A 15613-nucleotide genomic window follows, 5' to 3' on the forward strand; every position below is an offset into this window, starting at 1 on the left:
AGAAAATGGTTGATTATCTTGCCGTTAATGGATTTTGTCTTTGAGTTGTCTTGCTGAAATGTTCTTACTCTTTCAAATGACTGCTCGACTTGTTGACTGCTCGATCCACACAGCAGACATTGTGGGCTAGGTTAGGAATGCTGTGTTGCAAGTGTAGCACAACATTTTACATGGCGTCATTGCGTAGGTATGCACGTCAGCTTTGACATGGGTTTTGCACATCTCTGTTAAACTAGACATCGGGCTGATATCAATGTTGGCATTTTTAGCCGATGTTGGCATTTTTAGCTAAAATCGTCCGATTCCGATATGTTCACAGATATATCATGCATCCCTAAATTAAACCCTACAAAACTCCATTCATTTTCTCATAGGCTTTGTCCAACTAACCATGACTTTGTCCAACTAACCAGGCTTTGTCCAACTAACCATGGAGGAGTTAGTGCCTACAAAAATGGAGGCGTGCCTTTATTATATTCCACGTGCATTTGCTTATGTCTGATTTCGAGACACATGTAACAGATGAAATACTTCCCAAATTAAATGTTTAACTGTTACTGACGATTATATATTGTAAAACGAGAGGGGGACTTGTTCATTTGAATGCATGCTCGTTTTATTCTTTACAATTGGAACATGAATTGCATCATTCAAGTCACGACTGAAGTTTGAGTTTATTGATCCCTTCGAGATGTATTGATGCCCTCGCCACGCTCTTGAAGTCACCCTCAGTTTCGTTGGCAGCACGTGACAACGGAGGGCTCTCCGAGCGATTTGGTAGGGGCGGTTTGGGATTTAAAAACCTTTTTGCTGTTCTATAATTTGTGACACACCATGTTGGACAGTGTAGCCAGTGTACGTTAACCGAATGTGAAGAGTCGGAAAACAAATGTTTTCGAGTGTTGGCACGACTAAATCTCTACTAGCTAGATTACGTTATTTGTCAATGGGTTGCTGCCTCTGCCTTGCAACATTATCTCGAGAAATATGCTCCAAGTCAGAGCAAGTTTGCTATTTTTTCCAACCCTGCAACCACTGACATAACAGGAAAAAAACCTAGTTAAAAATGACCGTTTTTAGAGAAACAATCTTTTCATGTCAACAGTTTGACCCTGACACTTTTGTAACAGGAATGTGGCTGGGAAAATTTACTTGCATTGTACATGATTGACAACACAAAATCATGGAGTAGCACATGATTATACAACCTAGGGGCAATTGTATTTTTTAATTGTATATTTATTTCACCTTTATTTAACCAGGTAGGCCAGTTGAGAACAAATTCTCATTTACAACTGCGACCTGGCCAAGATAAAGCAAAGCAGTGCGACAAAAACAACACCGAGTTACACATAAACAAACGTACAGTCAATAACACAAAAATAAAAAAATGTATGTACAGTGTCTGCAAATGTAGAAGAGTAGAGAGGTAGGCAATAAATAGGCCCTAGAGGCAAAAATAATTACAATTTAACATTAATACTGGAGTGATAGATGTGCAAGTAGAGATACTGGGGTGCAAGAGGGTAAGTAATAATATGGGGATGAGGTATCTTGTCTAATGATGACCTACACCGACCAAACCCTTACAATGATGATCTTACAATGATGACCTACACCGGCCAAACCCGGATGACGCTGGACCAATTGTGCGCCGCCCTATGGTACTCCAATCACGGCCAGTTGTGATACAGTCTGGATTTGAACCAGAGTGTCTGTAGTGACGCCTCTAGCACTGAGATGCAGTGCCTTAAACCGCTGTGCCATATTATGACTTTAACATTGATCACTCACTTACAGCTACATTGTTGCTACATTGTTTCTCCAGTGAGAGCCAGGCATAGTTGAGGCTACCCCATGGAGTTCAACAGGATAGAGTTCTTCCAAGAGCTAGCGGAGAGCTGTGTTCTGCCTACGTCCCAGCAGGGAGTGGAACAGGTCTGGCAGCTTCTGCTCCTCTGCCTGCTCTGTCGACTCCTCTGTAGGCTGGGTGAGTTCACTTGACCAATAACATGATACACTACATGACCAAAAGTATGTGGACAGCTGCATGTCGAACATCTCATTCTAAAATTATGGCCATTAATATGGAGTTGGTCCCCCACTTGCTGCTATAACGGCCTCTACTCTTCTGGGAAGGCTTTCCCCTATATGTCGGAACATTTGCTTCCAGAGACAGTTTGAAACTCGGTAGTAAGCTCTGCAACCAAGGACAGAGGATTTTTACGCACTTCAGCATTTGGCAGTTCTGTGAGCTGTGGCCTACCACTTCTCGGCTGAGCCATTGTTGCTCCTAGACGTTTCCACTTGACAATAACCGCACTTACAGTTGACTAGGGCAGCTCTAGCATGGCAGAAATGAGATGAGCTGACTTGTTGGAAAGGTGGCATCCTATGACGGTGCCACATTGAAAGTCACTGAGCTCTTCAGTAAGGCCATTCTACTGACAATGTCTATGGAGATTGTGCTCGATTTTATACACCCGTCAGAAACGCGTGTGGCTGAAATAGGGGGATAACACAGATGATGTGCCCAACTTTGGGGATACAGTTCCTCTGCCCAGGCATTGCTGACGCATGCCAGATTTTACAACGCCTGGATAGGATGTGTTTAGCTGATAAATAAAATACCTATGTTATAGCAGTCTGGTGCCCAACAGCACAGTAAATGAAGTGACCATTGGTTGACGCATGCAACATCTGAGCAGGGGTAACACAACCAAAGACTGAGTCATGTAATTTATACTTTGCCATGAAGCCATCTGCTGTGTATGGGACACATGTAATGATGACAGATAAATAAGTCCCATGCCGAGACCTATAAGCAGCCCAATTCCTACAAAAACCTTTGGTGCCAGCTTGGTATACCTGCATTTAGTATTGCCTGTCCTCCAGTAGGTCTCTTGTCCTCTGTGAAAGACCTGGGCTCAGTGGCAGCTGGTCTATATGCCCTCTACCTGTTCTTTGAGCAGTCCATGGTGTGGGTGTTACTGCTCAGTCTGCTCTGCTACTCTGCCTTGTTCCTCAACCGCTACTTCAGCAGCCAAAGAATCTTCCTCTCCGCCACCATCCTCATCTATCTACTCATGGGGTAATGGATCATTAACTCCATCTATAGTTAATTCTCTATGATAGGCATTGGTGCTGGCACCATCCTCCACTTAACTGTTTTCTCATTTTGGTTTCTTACAGGGAGCTGCATATGATTGACACAGTGACCTGGCATAAAATTTGAGGTAAATGTCCTGCAAAGACCATATTTGTCACAAAATCTGAACTTTATTTTCCTGAATTTCTATGAAGCATTACATATGATAACACATCATTTAATACATTGAACAATATTGAACGATTGGATGGCAAGGCAGTGTGAGACAAGTATGATTTTATAGTTTCAGCCACAGACATCCTCCTGTAGTATTGAATTCGAGGCCTTACTGATGGAACCACTGTGCATGCTTTGCCTGTCATCCGCAATTCCCCAGGTTCTCAGATGGTGTTGGCCATGAAGGGCATTTCTCTGGCCTTTGACCTGGACAGAGGCACCGTGCCTGCTGTTCCCAATTCTCTGGAGTTCACAGGCTACATTCTCTTTGTGGGCACTGTCATCTTTGGGCCCTGGGTCAGCTACTCAAGCTACAAAGATGCCATTGAGAGGCACAAGCTGGTAAGCCACAGCTTATAACATATTGGTCCATATTTACTAATTGTTTGCACTTGTGCAAAAAGTTGACACCACTTTTCACTATATTTAGATCAATATAGCTGCTTAAGTCAAAATGGCTGCTAAAATCTGTCATTTTTTACATGGTCTTTCTATCCCCTAGACTTTGGCCTGGCTCCAGACGTTTTCAGTGAGCTGGGTCAAATGCCAGCTGTGCTTGGTGATATCCAACTGCATTGCCCCATACCTCTTCCCCTACTTCATTCCAATCCACGGGGGCGGAGGACTGAGCACGTGAGTGCACATTTCACTGAGCAATTCCTTGGTCATGCCATCTCTGTCAGGGCTGTTTCGACATGTGAATGTAGAACAACTTTGTTAGTGATTTCCATTTGATTTGACTTTCTCTGCTTCCAAGAGGCACAAAAACAAGATAAGGGTTATCGTGACGAAGAAAGTTCTTTAGACAAACACTGGTAGTAGCAGTAGTTAAGTCCTAGCCTAGTAGATCACACTTCAAGATGGCGTCAGTGCATAATGCTATTGCATTATTGCTGAAATGAGAAAAGGCTATAAACAGTATCTTAGAGCTACGTATATCTTGTCTGTTTTTCCCCTGTGTGCAGGTGGCTCCACGCCTATGAGAATGCTATATCCTTCCACTTCAGGAACTACTTTGTTGGCCACCTTAGAGAAAGTACAACTGTGCTAGCAGGAGTAGGTTTTACTGAAGACAAGGACAATGTTAAATGGTGATTCCAATACATAAAATCTATGGTTCAGTCAGTATATTATCAATTTGCCCTTTTAACTAAGTGTATGTTTATAATTGCAATATTGTGATTGGATAGTAACGCAATGTGTATGTGCCTATTGTAATATTAGTTTAGCTAGTTTAAGTAATGTGAAAATAATGTGTGTTTGCATGTGCATAGACTCATGCACAAAATGTGTCTTTAGGGATCTGAAAGTGGTTAAGCCTCTCAATGTGGAGTTGCCCAGGTCCATGGTGCTAGTGGTGACCTCCTGGAACATCCCATGTCTCGCTGGCTCAACATATGTAAGCATCATTACAACTCAATTTATTATAAACAGATTAGAGGTCGACCAATTTACTTTTCAACGCCGATACATGTCATTGGAGGACCCCAAAAAAGCAATACGATTAATCGGACGATTTTTATTTATGTATGTATGTGTGTGATAATGACAATTACAACAATACCGAAAGAACACTTTTAATTTAACTTAATATAATACATAAATAAAGATCAATTTGGTCTCAAATAAATAATGAAACGTTATCAATTTGGTTTAAATAATGCAAAAACAGTGTTGGGGAAGAAAGTAAAAGTGCAATATGTGCCATGTAAAAAAGCTAAAGCTTAAGTTCCTTGCTCAGAACATGAGGACATATGAAAGCTGGTGGTTCCTTTTAACATGTCTTCAATATTAAGTTAATAAGTTTTAGGTTGTATTCCTATAATAACTATTTCTCTCTATACCATTTGTATTTCATATACCTTTGACTATTGAATGTTCTTATAGGCACTATAATATTACTCGGGAGTTGATAGGTGTAACGGCTTTCTTCTGTGGACGAAGGAGAGGACCAAATCGCATCGTGGTTAGTGTTCATCATGTTTAATAAAGATGATAAATGTGAACACTACAAAATACAAAACAACAAATGTGACAAAAACGAAACAGTTCTGTCTGGTGCAGACACACGAAGACAGAAGACAACCACCCACAAAACCCAACACAAAACAGGCTACCTAAATATGGTTCCCAATCAGAGACAATGACTAACACCTGCCTCTGATTGAGAACCGTATCAGGCCAAACATAGAAACGGGAAAACTAGACACACAACATAGAATGCCCACTTAGCTCACGTCCTGACCAACACTAAAACAAAGAAAACACAAAAGAACTATGGTCAGAACGTGACAATAGGCTTGAAATCATAAACAGCACTGTGCTTCAAGCATTGCGAAGAGCTGCTGGCAAATGCAGGAAAGTGCTGTTTGAATGAATGCTTACGAGCCTGCTGCTGCCTACCACCGCTCAGTCAGACTGCTCTATAAAATATCAAATCATAGACTTAATTATAATATAATAAACACACAGAAATACGAGCCTTAGGTCATTAATATGGTAAAATCCAGAAACTATCATTTCAAAAACAAAACGTTTATTCTTACAGTGAAATACGGAACAGTTCCATATTTTATCGAACGGGTGGCATCCATAAGTCTAAATATTGCTGTTACATTGCACAACCTTCAATGTTATGTAATAATCATGTAAAATTCTGGCAAATTTAATTACGGTCTTTGTTAGGAAGAAATGGTTTTCACACAGATTGCAATGAGCCAGGCGGCATATACCCTGACTATGCTTGCACAGAACGCAAGAAAGGTGACACAATTTCCCTAGTTAATATTGCCTGCTAACATGAATTTCTTTAAACTAAATATGCAGGTTTAAAAATATATACTTGTGTATTGATTTTAAGAAAGGCATTGATGTTTATGGTTAGGTACATTGGTGCAACGACAGTGCTTTTTTCGCAAATGCGCTTGGTAAATCATCACCCGTTTAGCAAAGTAGGCTGTGATTCGATGATAAATTAACAGGCACCGTATTGAGTATTTGCAACGCAGGACAAGCTAGTTAAACTAGTAATATCATCAACCATATGTAGTTAACTAGTGATTATGTTAAGTTTAATGCTAGCTAGCAACTTACCTTGGCTCCTTGCTGCACTCACGTAACAGGTAGTCAGCCTGCCATGCAATCTCCTCGTGGAGTGCAATGTAATCGGCCATAATCGGCGTCCAAAAATGCCCATTACTGATTGTTATGAAAACTTGAAATCGTCCCTAATTAATCGACCATGCCGATTTAATTGGTCGACCTCTAGATTAGATAGAAATGTTAAAACTATAGGCCCTGTTTAACCAAACCAGGTTAGAATGTTTTTGCGATATTAAAATGTCAACTGTTTACTGTGTCTTTCCCCCATTTTGTTATGCAGATGTTTTAAAAAATGCGTTGAAACTTGGCACATTTCCTTCCATCATTGTGACTTACACAGCCAGTGCCTTGCTACACGTGAGTATGAGTCAACCAACTCAGTGAATTAATCTTATGTGATGACTCAAAGGTCACCATCGCACTTGAATTCTGCTCTATGTTTTTAGTATGATTTTGAAAATGTCCCTGCCTGATCCCTCTGGCTGAGGCCAAAGTGAAGTGTTGGTTGAGTTGCTTCCTCTGTTGTGAAGCCAATCTGACATTTAGTTCCTTCTAGGGCCTGAGTTTCCATCTTGGGGCCGTGCTGCTGTCTCTGGGCTTCATCACTTATGTGGAACATGGTAAAGTTACTTCTATCTGCTTTTCACATTCACCTGCTCACTGGTTTTGCATTGGCATCACCTTAGTTGTCTTTCCATCTTCTGTCAGTTCTGAGGGAGAGGCTGGCAGCCATTTTTAGCGCCTGTATCCTGTCCAAACAGTGTCCCACCAATTGCTGCATCAGCACCAGAAGGTACATGCTTGTCACATCCAGGACTGTTTAACACCCATGTTTATATTTCATATTTTGACCGTGCATTCCATAAGAGACCCTATTGTTAATTGCATATTCAAATCAAACTTTATTTGCCACATGCGCTATATACAATGCTTGCTTACTTACAAGCCCTTAACCAACAGTGCAGTACAAGAATAAAAAAATATTTACCAAGTAGGCTATAATAAAAAGTAATACAATAAGAATAACAATAACGAGGCTATAATAAGGGGGCACCGGTACGGATTCAGTCTGCAGGGGTACAGGCTAGTTGGGGTAATCTGTACATGTAGGTGGAGGCAAAATGACTATGCATAGGTAAAAGGTTTTGTCGTACCCTCTTCACGACTGTCTTCGTATGTTTGGATCATGATGGTTTGTTGGTGATGTGGACACCAACGAAGTCGTGTTTGTCACATCCAGGACTTTGGAGTCGTGTTTGGCCACGCAGTCGTGGGTGAACAGGGAATACAGGAGGGGACTAAGTACACACCCCTGAGGGGCTCCAGTGTTAAGGATCAGCATGGCAGACATGTTGTTGCCTACTCTTACCACCTAGGGTTGGCCCATCAGGAAGTCCAGGATCCAGTTGCAGAGGGAGGTGTTTAGTCTTAGAGTCCTTAGTTTACTGATGAGCTTTGTGGGCACTATGGTGTTGAATGCTGAGCTGTAGTCGATGAACAGCATTCTCACATGGGTGTTCCTTTTGACCAGGTGAGAAAGGTTGGTGTGGAGTGCGATTGAGATTGCGTCATCTGTGGATCTGTTGGTGCGGTATGCAAATTGGAGTGGGTCTAGGGTTTCCGAAAGGATGCTGTTGATGTGAGCCATGACCATCTTTTCAAAGCACTTCATGGCTACCGACGTGAGTGCCACGGGGTGGTAATCATTTAGGCAGGTTACCTTCGCTTCCTTGGGCACAGGGACTATGGTGGTCTGCTTGAAACATGTAGGTATTACATACTCGGTCAGGGAGAGGTTGAAAATGTCAGTGAAGACACTTGACAGTTGGTCCGCGCATGCTTTGAGTACACATCCTGGTAATCCGTTTGGCCCAGCGGCTTTGTGAATATTGAGCTGTTTAAAGGTTTTGTTCACATTGGCTACTGAGAGCGTGATCATACAGTCATCCAGAACAGCAGGTGCTCTTGTGCATGCTTCAGTGTTGCTTGCCTCGAAGCGAGCATAAAATACATTTAGCTTGTCTGGTAGGCTCGCGTCACTGGGCAGCTCGCGTCTGGGTTTCCCGTTGTAGTCCGTAATAGTTTTCAAGCACTTCCACGTCCGACGAGCGTCAGAGCCGGTGTAGTAGGATTCAATCTTAATTCTGTATTGATGCTTTGCTTGTTTGATGGTTCGTCTGAGGGATTATTCTCCCGCTCCTTGAAAGCGGCAGTTCTAGCCATTAGCTCGATGCGGATGTTGCCTGTAATCCATGGCTTCTGGTTGGGATGTGTACATACAGTTACTGTGGGGATGACGTCATCGATGCACTTATTGATGAAGCCGATGACTGAGGTGGTGTATTCCTCAATGCCATTGGATGAATCCCGGAACATATTCCAGTCTGTGCTAGCAAAACAGTCCTGTAGTGTAGCATCCGCGTCATCTGACCACTTCCGTATTGAGTGAGTCACTGGTACTTCCTGCTTTAGTTTTTGCTTGTAAGCTGGAATCAGGAGAATAGAATTGTGGTCAGATTTGCCAAATGGAGGGTGGGGGACAGCTTTGTATGCATCTGTGTGTGGAGTAAAGGTGGTCTAGGATAGTTTTTTTGTGTGTTTACCCCCCCCCCCCCCCTGGTTTCACGTGGCATGCTGGTAAAACGGATTTAAGTTTGCCTGCATTAAACTCCCAGCCACTAGGAGCACCGCTTCTGGTAAGAATTTTCTTCTTTGCTTATGGCCTTAGAGTTGGTTGAGAGTGGTCTTAGTGCCAGCTTTGCTTTGTGGTGGTAAATAGAAGGCTACGAGTAATACAGGTGAGAACTCTTGGTAGATTGTGTGGTCGACAGCTTATCATAAGGTACTCTACCTCAGGCGAGCAATACCTTGACTTCTTTCATATTAGACATCGCACACCAGCTGTTATTGACATAAAGACACACACCCCTACCCCTCGTCTTACCAGTGCATTGAAAATTCTGCCAGCTCTATATTGTCAGTGTAAGGGTTTTCCTGTGGTGAAGGAGAAGCGGACCAAAATGCAGCGTGGTGGTTATTCATGTTCTTTAATAAAGGAACTAGACATGAAATAACTAACAAAACAATAAATGTGCGAAAACCTAAACAGTCCTATCTGGTGCAAACACAGAGACAGGAACAATCACCCACAAACACACAGTGAAACCCAAGCTACCTAAGTATGATTCTCAATCAGAGACAACTAATGACACCTGCCTCTGATTGAGAACCATACTAGGCCGAAACATAGAAATACCCAAAACCTAGAAAAACAAAACAGACTGCCCACCCAACTCACGCCCTGACCATACTAAATAAATACAAAACAAAGGAAATAAAGGTCAGAACGTGACAGTACCCCCGTCCCCCCACCCCCCACCCCCCCCCAAAGGTGCGGACTCCGGCCGCAAAACCTTGACCTATAGGGGAGGGTCTGGGTGGGCGTCTGTCCGCGGTGGCGGCTCTGGCGTGGGACGCGGACCCCACTTCGCCATTGTCTTAGTCCGCCTCATTGTCCGCCTCCGTGGCTCTCTAACCATGGCAACCCTTCTCAATGACCCCACTGGACAGAGGGGCAGCTCGGGACAGAGGGGCGGCTGCTCGGGACAGAGGGGCTCTGGCGCCTCTGGGCTGAGGGGCTCTGGCGCCTCTGGGCTGAGGGGCTCTGGCGCCTCTGGGCTGACTGGTGGCACTGGCGGCCCCTGGCTGACTGGCGGCCCTTGGCGGCCCCTGGCTGACTGGCGGCACTGGCGGCCCCTGGCTGACTGGCGGCACTGGCGGCCCCTGGCTGACTGGCGGCACTGGCGGCTCCTGGCAGACGGGCGGCACTGGCGGCTCCTGGCAGACTGGCGGCACTGGCGGCTCCTGGCGGCACTGGCGGCACTGGGCAGACGGGCGGCGCTGGGCAGACGGGCGGCTCTGGCGGCGCTGGGCAGACGGGCGGCTCAGGCGGCGCTGGGCAGACGGGCGGCTCAGGCGGCGCTGGGCAGACGGGCGGCTCAGGCGGCGCTGGGCAGACGGGCGGCTCTGGCGGCGCTGGGCAGACGGGCGGCTCTGGCGGCGCTGGGCAGACGGGCGGCTCTGGCGGCGCTGGGCAGACAGGTGGCTCTGGCGGCGCTGGGCAGATGGGTGGCTCAGATGGCGCTGGGCAGACGGGAAGCTCCGGCAACGCTGGAGAGGAAGGCTCTGGCAGCGCTGGACTAAGGAGCTCTGGCGCCTCTGGAATGAGGGGCTCTTGCGCCTCTGGACTGAGGGGCGGGAGCTCTGGTAGCGCCGAACAGGCGGGAGACTCCGGCTGTGCTGGAGAGGAGGAAAGCTCTAGCAGCGCCGGAGAGGCGGGAGCACCTGTAGGGATGAGACGGAGAGACAGCCTGGTGCGGGGGGCTGTCACCGGAGGGCTGGTGCGTGGAGGTGGTACCGGATAGACCGGACCATGCAGGCGCACTGGAGCTCTTGAGCACCGAGCCTGCCCAACCTTACCCGGTTGAATGGTCCCGGTCGCCCTGCCAGTGCGGCGAGGTGGAATAGCCCGCACTGGGCTATGCAGGCGAACCGGGGACACCGTGCGCAAGGCTGGGGCCATGTAAGCCGGCCCAAGGAGACGCACTGGAGACCAGCTGCGTAGAGCCGGCTTCATGGCACTTGGCTCAATGCTCACTCTAGCCCGGCCGATACGCGGAGCTGGAATGTACCGCACCGGGGACACCGTGCGCTTCACAGCATAACACGGTGCCTGTCCGGTCTCTCTAGCCCCCCGGTAAGCACAGATAGTTGGCGCAGGTCTCCTACCTGGCTTCGCCACACTTCCTGTGTGCCACCCCCCAAGAAATGTTTGGGGCTGACTCTCGGGCTTCCGTCCGCGCCGCTGTGCTTGCTTCGCCAACCTCATTCTCCTGTAACCTTCTGCGCACTGCTCCATCGAATCCCAGGCGGGCTCCGGCACTCTCCCTGGGTCGACCGCCCACCTGTCTATCTCCTCCCAAGTTGTGTAGTCCAGATTCTGCTCTCATGTCCCGAAATCCTGACATCGCTGTTGCTGTTCCTGCTGCTGCTGCCTATGTTCCTTCTCCTGCTGCTGCCTTTGCTGCAGCTGCTGTTTACCACACCGCTTGGTCCTGTTGTGGTGGGTGATTCTGTAAGGGTTTTCCTGTGGTGAAGGAGAAGCGGACCAAAATGCAGCGTGGTGGTTATTCATGTTCTTTAATAAAGGAACTAGACATGAAATAACTAACAAAACAATAAATGTGCGAAAACCTAAACAGTCCTATCTGGTGCAAACACAGAGACAGGAACAATCACCCACAAACACACAGTGCAACCCAGGCTACCTAAGTATGATTCTCAATCAGAGACAACTAATGACACCTGCCTCTGATTGAGAACCATACTAGGCCGAAACATAGAAATACCCAAAACCTAGAAAAACAAAACAGACTGCCCACCCAACTCACGCCCTGACCATACTAAATAAATACAAAACAAAGGAAATAAAGGTCAGAACGTGACAGTACCCCCCCCCCCCCCCCCCAAAGGTGCGGACTCCGGCCACAAAACCTTGACCTATAGGGGAGGGTTTGGGTGGGCGTCTGTCCGCGGGGGCGGCTCTGGCGTGGAACGCGGACCCCACTTCGCCATTGTCTTAGTCCGCCTCCGTGGCTCTCTAACCATGGCAACCCTTCTCAATGACCCCACTGGACAGAGGGGCAGCTCGGGACAGAGGGGCAGCTCGGGACAGAGGGGCGGCTGCTCGGGACAGAGGGGCTCTGGCGCCTCTGGGCTGAGGGGCCCTGGCGCCTCTGGGCTGAGGGGCTCTGGCGCCTCTGGGCTGAGGGGCTCTGGCGCCTCTGGGCTGACTGGCGGCACTGGCGGCCCCTGGCTGACTGGCGGCCCCTGGCGGCCCCTGGCTGACTGGCGGCACTGGCGGCCCCTGGCTGACTGGCGGCTCCTGGCAGACGGGCGGCACTGGCGGCTCCTGGCAGACTGGCGGCACTGGCGGCTCCTGGCGGCACTGGCGGCGCTGGGCAGACGGGCGGCGCTGGGCAGACGGGCGGCTCTGGCGGCGCTGGGCAGACGGGCGGCTCAGGCGGCGCTGGGCAGACGGGCGGCTCAGGCGGCGCTGGGCAGACGGGCGGCTCTGGCGGCGCTGGGCAGACGGGCGGCTCTGGCGGTGCTGGGCAGACGGGCGGCTCTGGCGGCGCTGGGCAGACGGGTGGCTCAGATTGCGCTGGGCAGACGGGAAGCTCCGGCAACGCTGGAGAGGAAGGCTCTGGCAGCGCTGGACTAAGGAGCTCTGGCGCCTCTGGAATGAGGGGCTCTTGCGCCTCTGGACTGAGGGGCGGGAGCTCTGGTAGCGCCGAACAGGCGTGAGACTCCGGCTGTGCTGGAGAGGAGGAAGGCTCTAGCAGCGCCGGAGAGGCGGGAGCACCTGTAGGGATGAGACGGAGAGACAGCCTGGTGCGGGGGGCTGTCACCGGAGGGCTGGTGCGTGGAGGTGGTACCGGATAGACCGGACCATGCAGGCGCACTGGAGCTCTTGAGCACCGAGCCTGCCCAACCTTACCCGGTTGAATGGTCCCGGTCGCCCTGCCAGTGCGGCGAGGTGGAATAGCCCGCACTGGGCTATGCAGGCGAACCGGGGACACCGTGCGCAAGGCTGGGGCCATGTAAGCCGGCCCAAGGAGACGCACTGGAGACCAGCTGCGTAGAGCCGGCTTCATGGCACTTGGCTCAATGCTCACTCTAGCCCGGCCGATACGCGGAGCTGGAATGTACCGCACCGGGGACACTGTGCGCTTCACAGCATAACACGGTGCCTGTCCGGTCTCTCTAGCCCCCCGGTAAGCACAGATAGTTGGCGCAGGTCTCCTACCTGGCTTCGCCACACTTCCTGTGTGCCCCCCCCCAAGAAATGTTTGGGGCTGACTCTCGGGCTTCTGTCCGCGCCGCCGTGCTTGCTTCGCCAACCTCATTCTCCTGTAACCTTCCGCGCACTGCTCCATCGAATCCCAGGCGGGCTCCGGCACTCTCCCTGGGTCGACCGCCCACCGGTCTATCTCCTCCCAAGTTGTGTAGTCCAGATTCTGCTCTCATGTCCCGAAATCCTGACATTGCTGTTGCTGTTCCTGCTGCTGCTGCCTATGTTCCTTCTCTTGCTGCTGCCTTTGCTGCAGCTGCTGTTTACCACACCGCTTGGTCCTGTTGTGGTGGGTGATTCTGTAAGGGTTTTCCTGTGGTGAAGGAGAAGCGGACCAAAATGCAGCGTGGTGGTTATTCATGTTCTTTAATAAAGGAACTAGACATGAAATAACTAACAAAACAATAAATGTGCGAAAACCTAAACAGTCCTATCTGGTGCAAACACAGAGACAGGAACAATCACCCACAAACACACAGTGAAACCCAGGCTACCTAAGTATGATTCTCAATCAGAGACAACTAATGACACCTGCCTCTGATTGAGAACCATACTAGGCCGAAACATAGAAATACCCAAAACCTAGAAAAACAAACATAGACTGCCTACCCAACTCACGCCCTGACCATACTAAATAAATACAAAACAAAGGAAATAAAGGTCAGAACGTGACAGACAGTTTCTTTGTTCAGCCACGTCTCGGTGAAACATAAGATGTTACAGTTTAATGTCCCGTTGGCAGGATAATCTTAATAGGTCATCAATTTTATTTTCTAACGATTGCACGTTAGCAAGGAGAATGGAAGGCATTGAGAGTTTACTCGTTTGCGTCCGGATTCTCAGAAGGATCCCAGATCTGCGTCCCCTTTTCCTGCGTGGATCTGGGCCTGCTCCAGTGAAAGCAGGATATCCTTCTCGTCAGACTCGTTAAAGAAAAAAGTTTCTTCCAGTCTGCGATGATTAATCGCTTTTCTGATGTCCAGAAGTTATTTTCGGTCATAAGAGACGGTAGCAGCAACATTATGTACACAAGTTTAAAAAATAAGTTACAGAAAACAAAAACAAAAATAACAAATCTGCACAATTGGTTTGGAGAATGTAAAACGTCAGCCATGTTCTTCGGCGCCATCGTATCACTTATATTAAATTGGTCCAAGTGGGGGGAGTGAGCTAGCTAGTGCACATAGCATGGAGAAAGTTGGGGATTCAGAACACCGCCCTGGTGTAGTGAATGGTCTAGTTCTCTTGTAGGAGCTATGGGTGTATGGGATCAACATGACCTTCAGTGCCATGGCCATCTTCCATCTGACATACCTGGACTCCCTGTTTGACACTGACATAGAAAACTTGGCTGCAGAGGAGGTAAGACACACCAAAGAATTGCTACTGCTGCCTGGGGCCAAGTTAATGGAGAACATAATAATTAACAGTGGTCTACATGAACTGCATGAATGCATTACTTCTACAAATTTAGTCACCATTGTCATCCTCTTCCTCCTCAGGGTTATGTGGCCAACCACAGCATTCAGAAGTGGTCAGAGTTGAGCTGGGCCAGCCACTGGCTGGTCTTCGCCTGCAGTGTATTCTACCGCCTCATTCAGTGATCTCATTTGACGGAAGGTCTGGACTGAACAGAAGACAATAGCCTGGTTAAAAAAGAACCCTTAGCTCACGGGTGGGCCATCTTACCTGGTATGGGCTGGTGTGGGTGAAGACTTAATGGACACAGAGTAGCTTAGTGTGGGGCCAGGATGATTGTCCCACTCCATCATGATTGGAAGAATGCTGCTTTGTTTACCGGGGTCTTGCTGTATTCGTTTGTTTGGTAAACACTTAATAACCAGTCACTCAGTAGTTCAATGCCATGATGTATCAAACTATTGAGATTGAGAACCAGCAGTAGGCTGAAGATTCATCAGTGGTTTCTGTAAAGGCTACTGTTCTTTCAGGGCTTTGTAGTTTGATCACACACAATGCTATAGGAATATTGATGTATCTGTGTATATCAGTAGCACTATGATTTCTTTTTTTCTCTCTTCATTATACAGTACATTTGGCCAGTGATGTTTACATAATACATTATGTTCTCAATGGAGGTACTTTTTTCTACTGTATCTGTTTTTCTAATAAAAGGCCATTTTTTTCTAGTTCTGTTGCCCTACTTACACATGAATAAATGAAGGGTTTATTTGATGATGGATGGTAAAACACACGTCCTAGTTGCAGTATTTATTTATCAAGGCTCAGGCAGATTGCAAAGTATTGTACAGTCT

At 47.9% G+C, this 15613-nt stretch overlaps 1 pseudogene; it reads left to right on the forward strand.

The window, feature by feature from the left end:
* The first annotated feature begins 1857 nt into the window (after positions 1-1857).
* Positions 1858-15022, forward strand: LOC139417246 (protein-serine O-palmitoleoyltransferase porcupine-like; annotated as a pseudogene).
* Positions 15023-15613: the final 591 nt, after the last annotated feature.

The sequence above is a fragment of the Oncorhynchus clarkii genome, chromosome 9, assembly GCF_045791955.1.
Source record: "Oncorhynchus clarkii lewisi isolate Uvic-CL-2024 chromosome 9, UVic_Ocla_1.0, whole genome shotgun sequence".
NCBI lineage: Eukaryota > Metazoa > Chordata > Actinopteri > Salmoniformes > Salmonidae > Oncorhynchus > Oncorhynchus clarkii.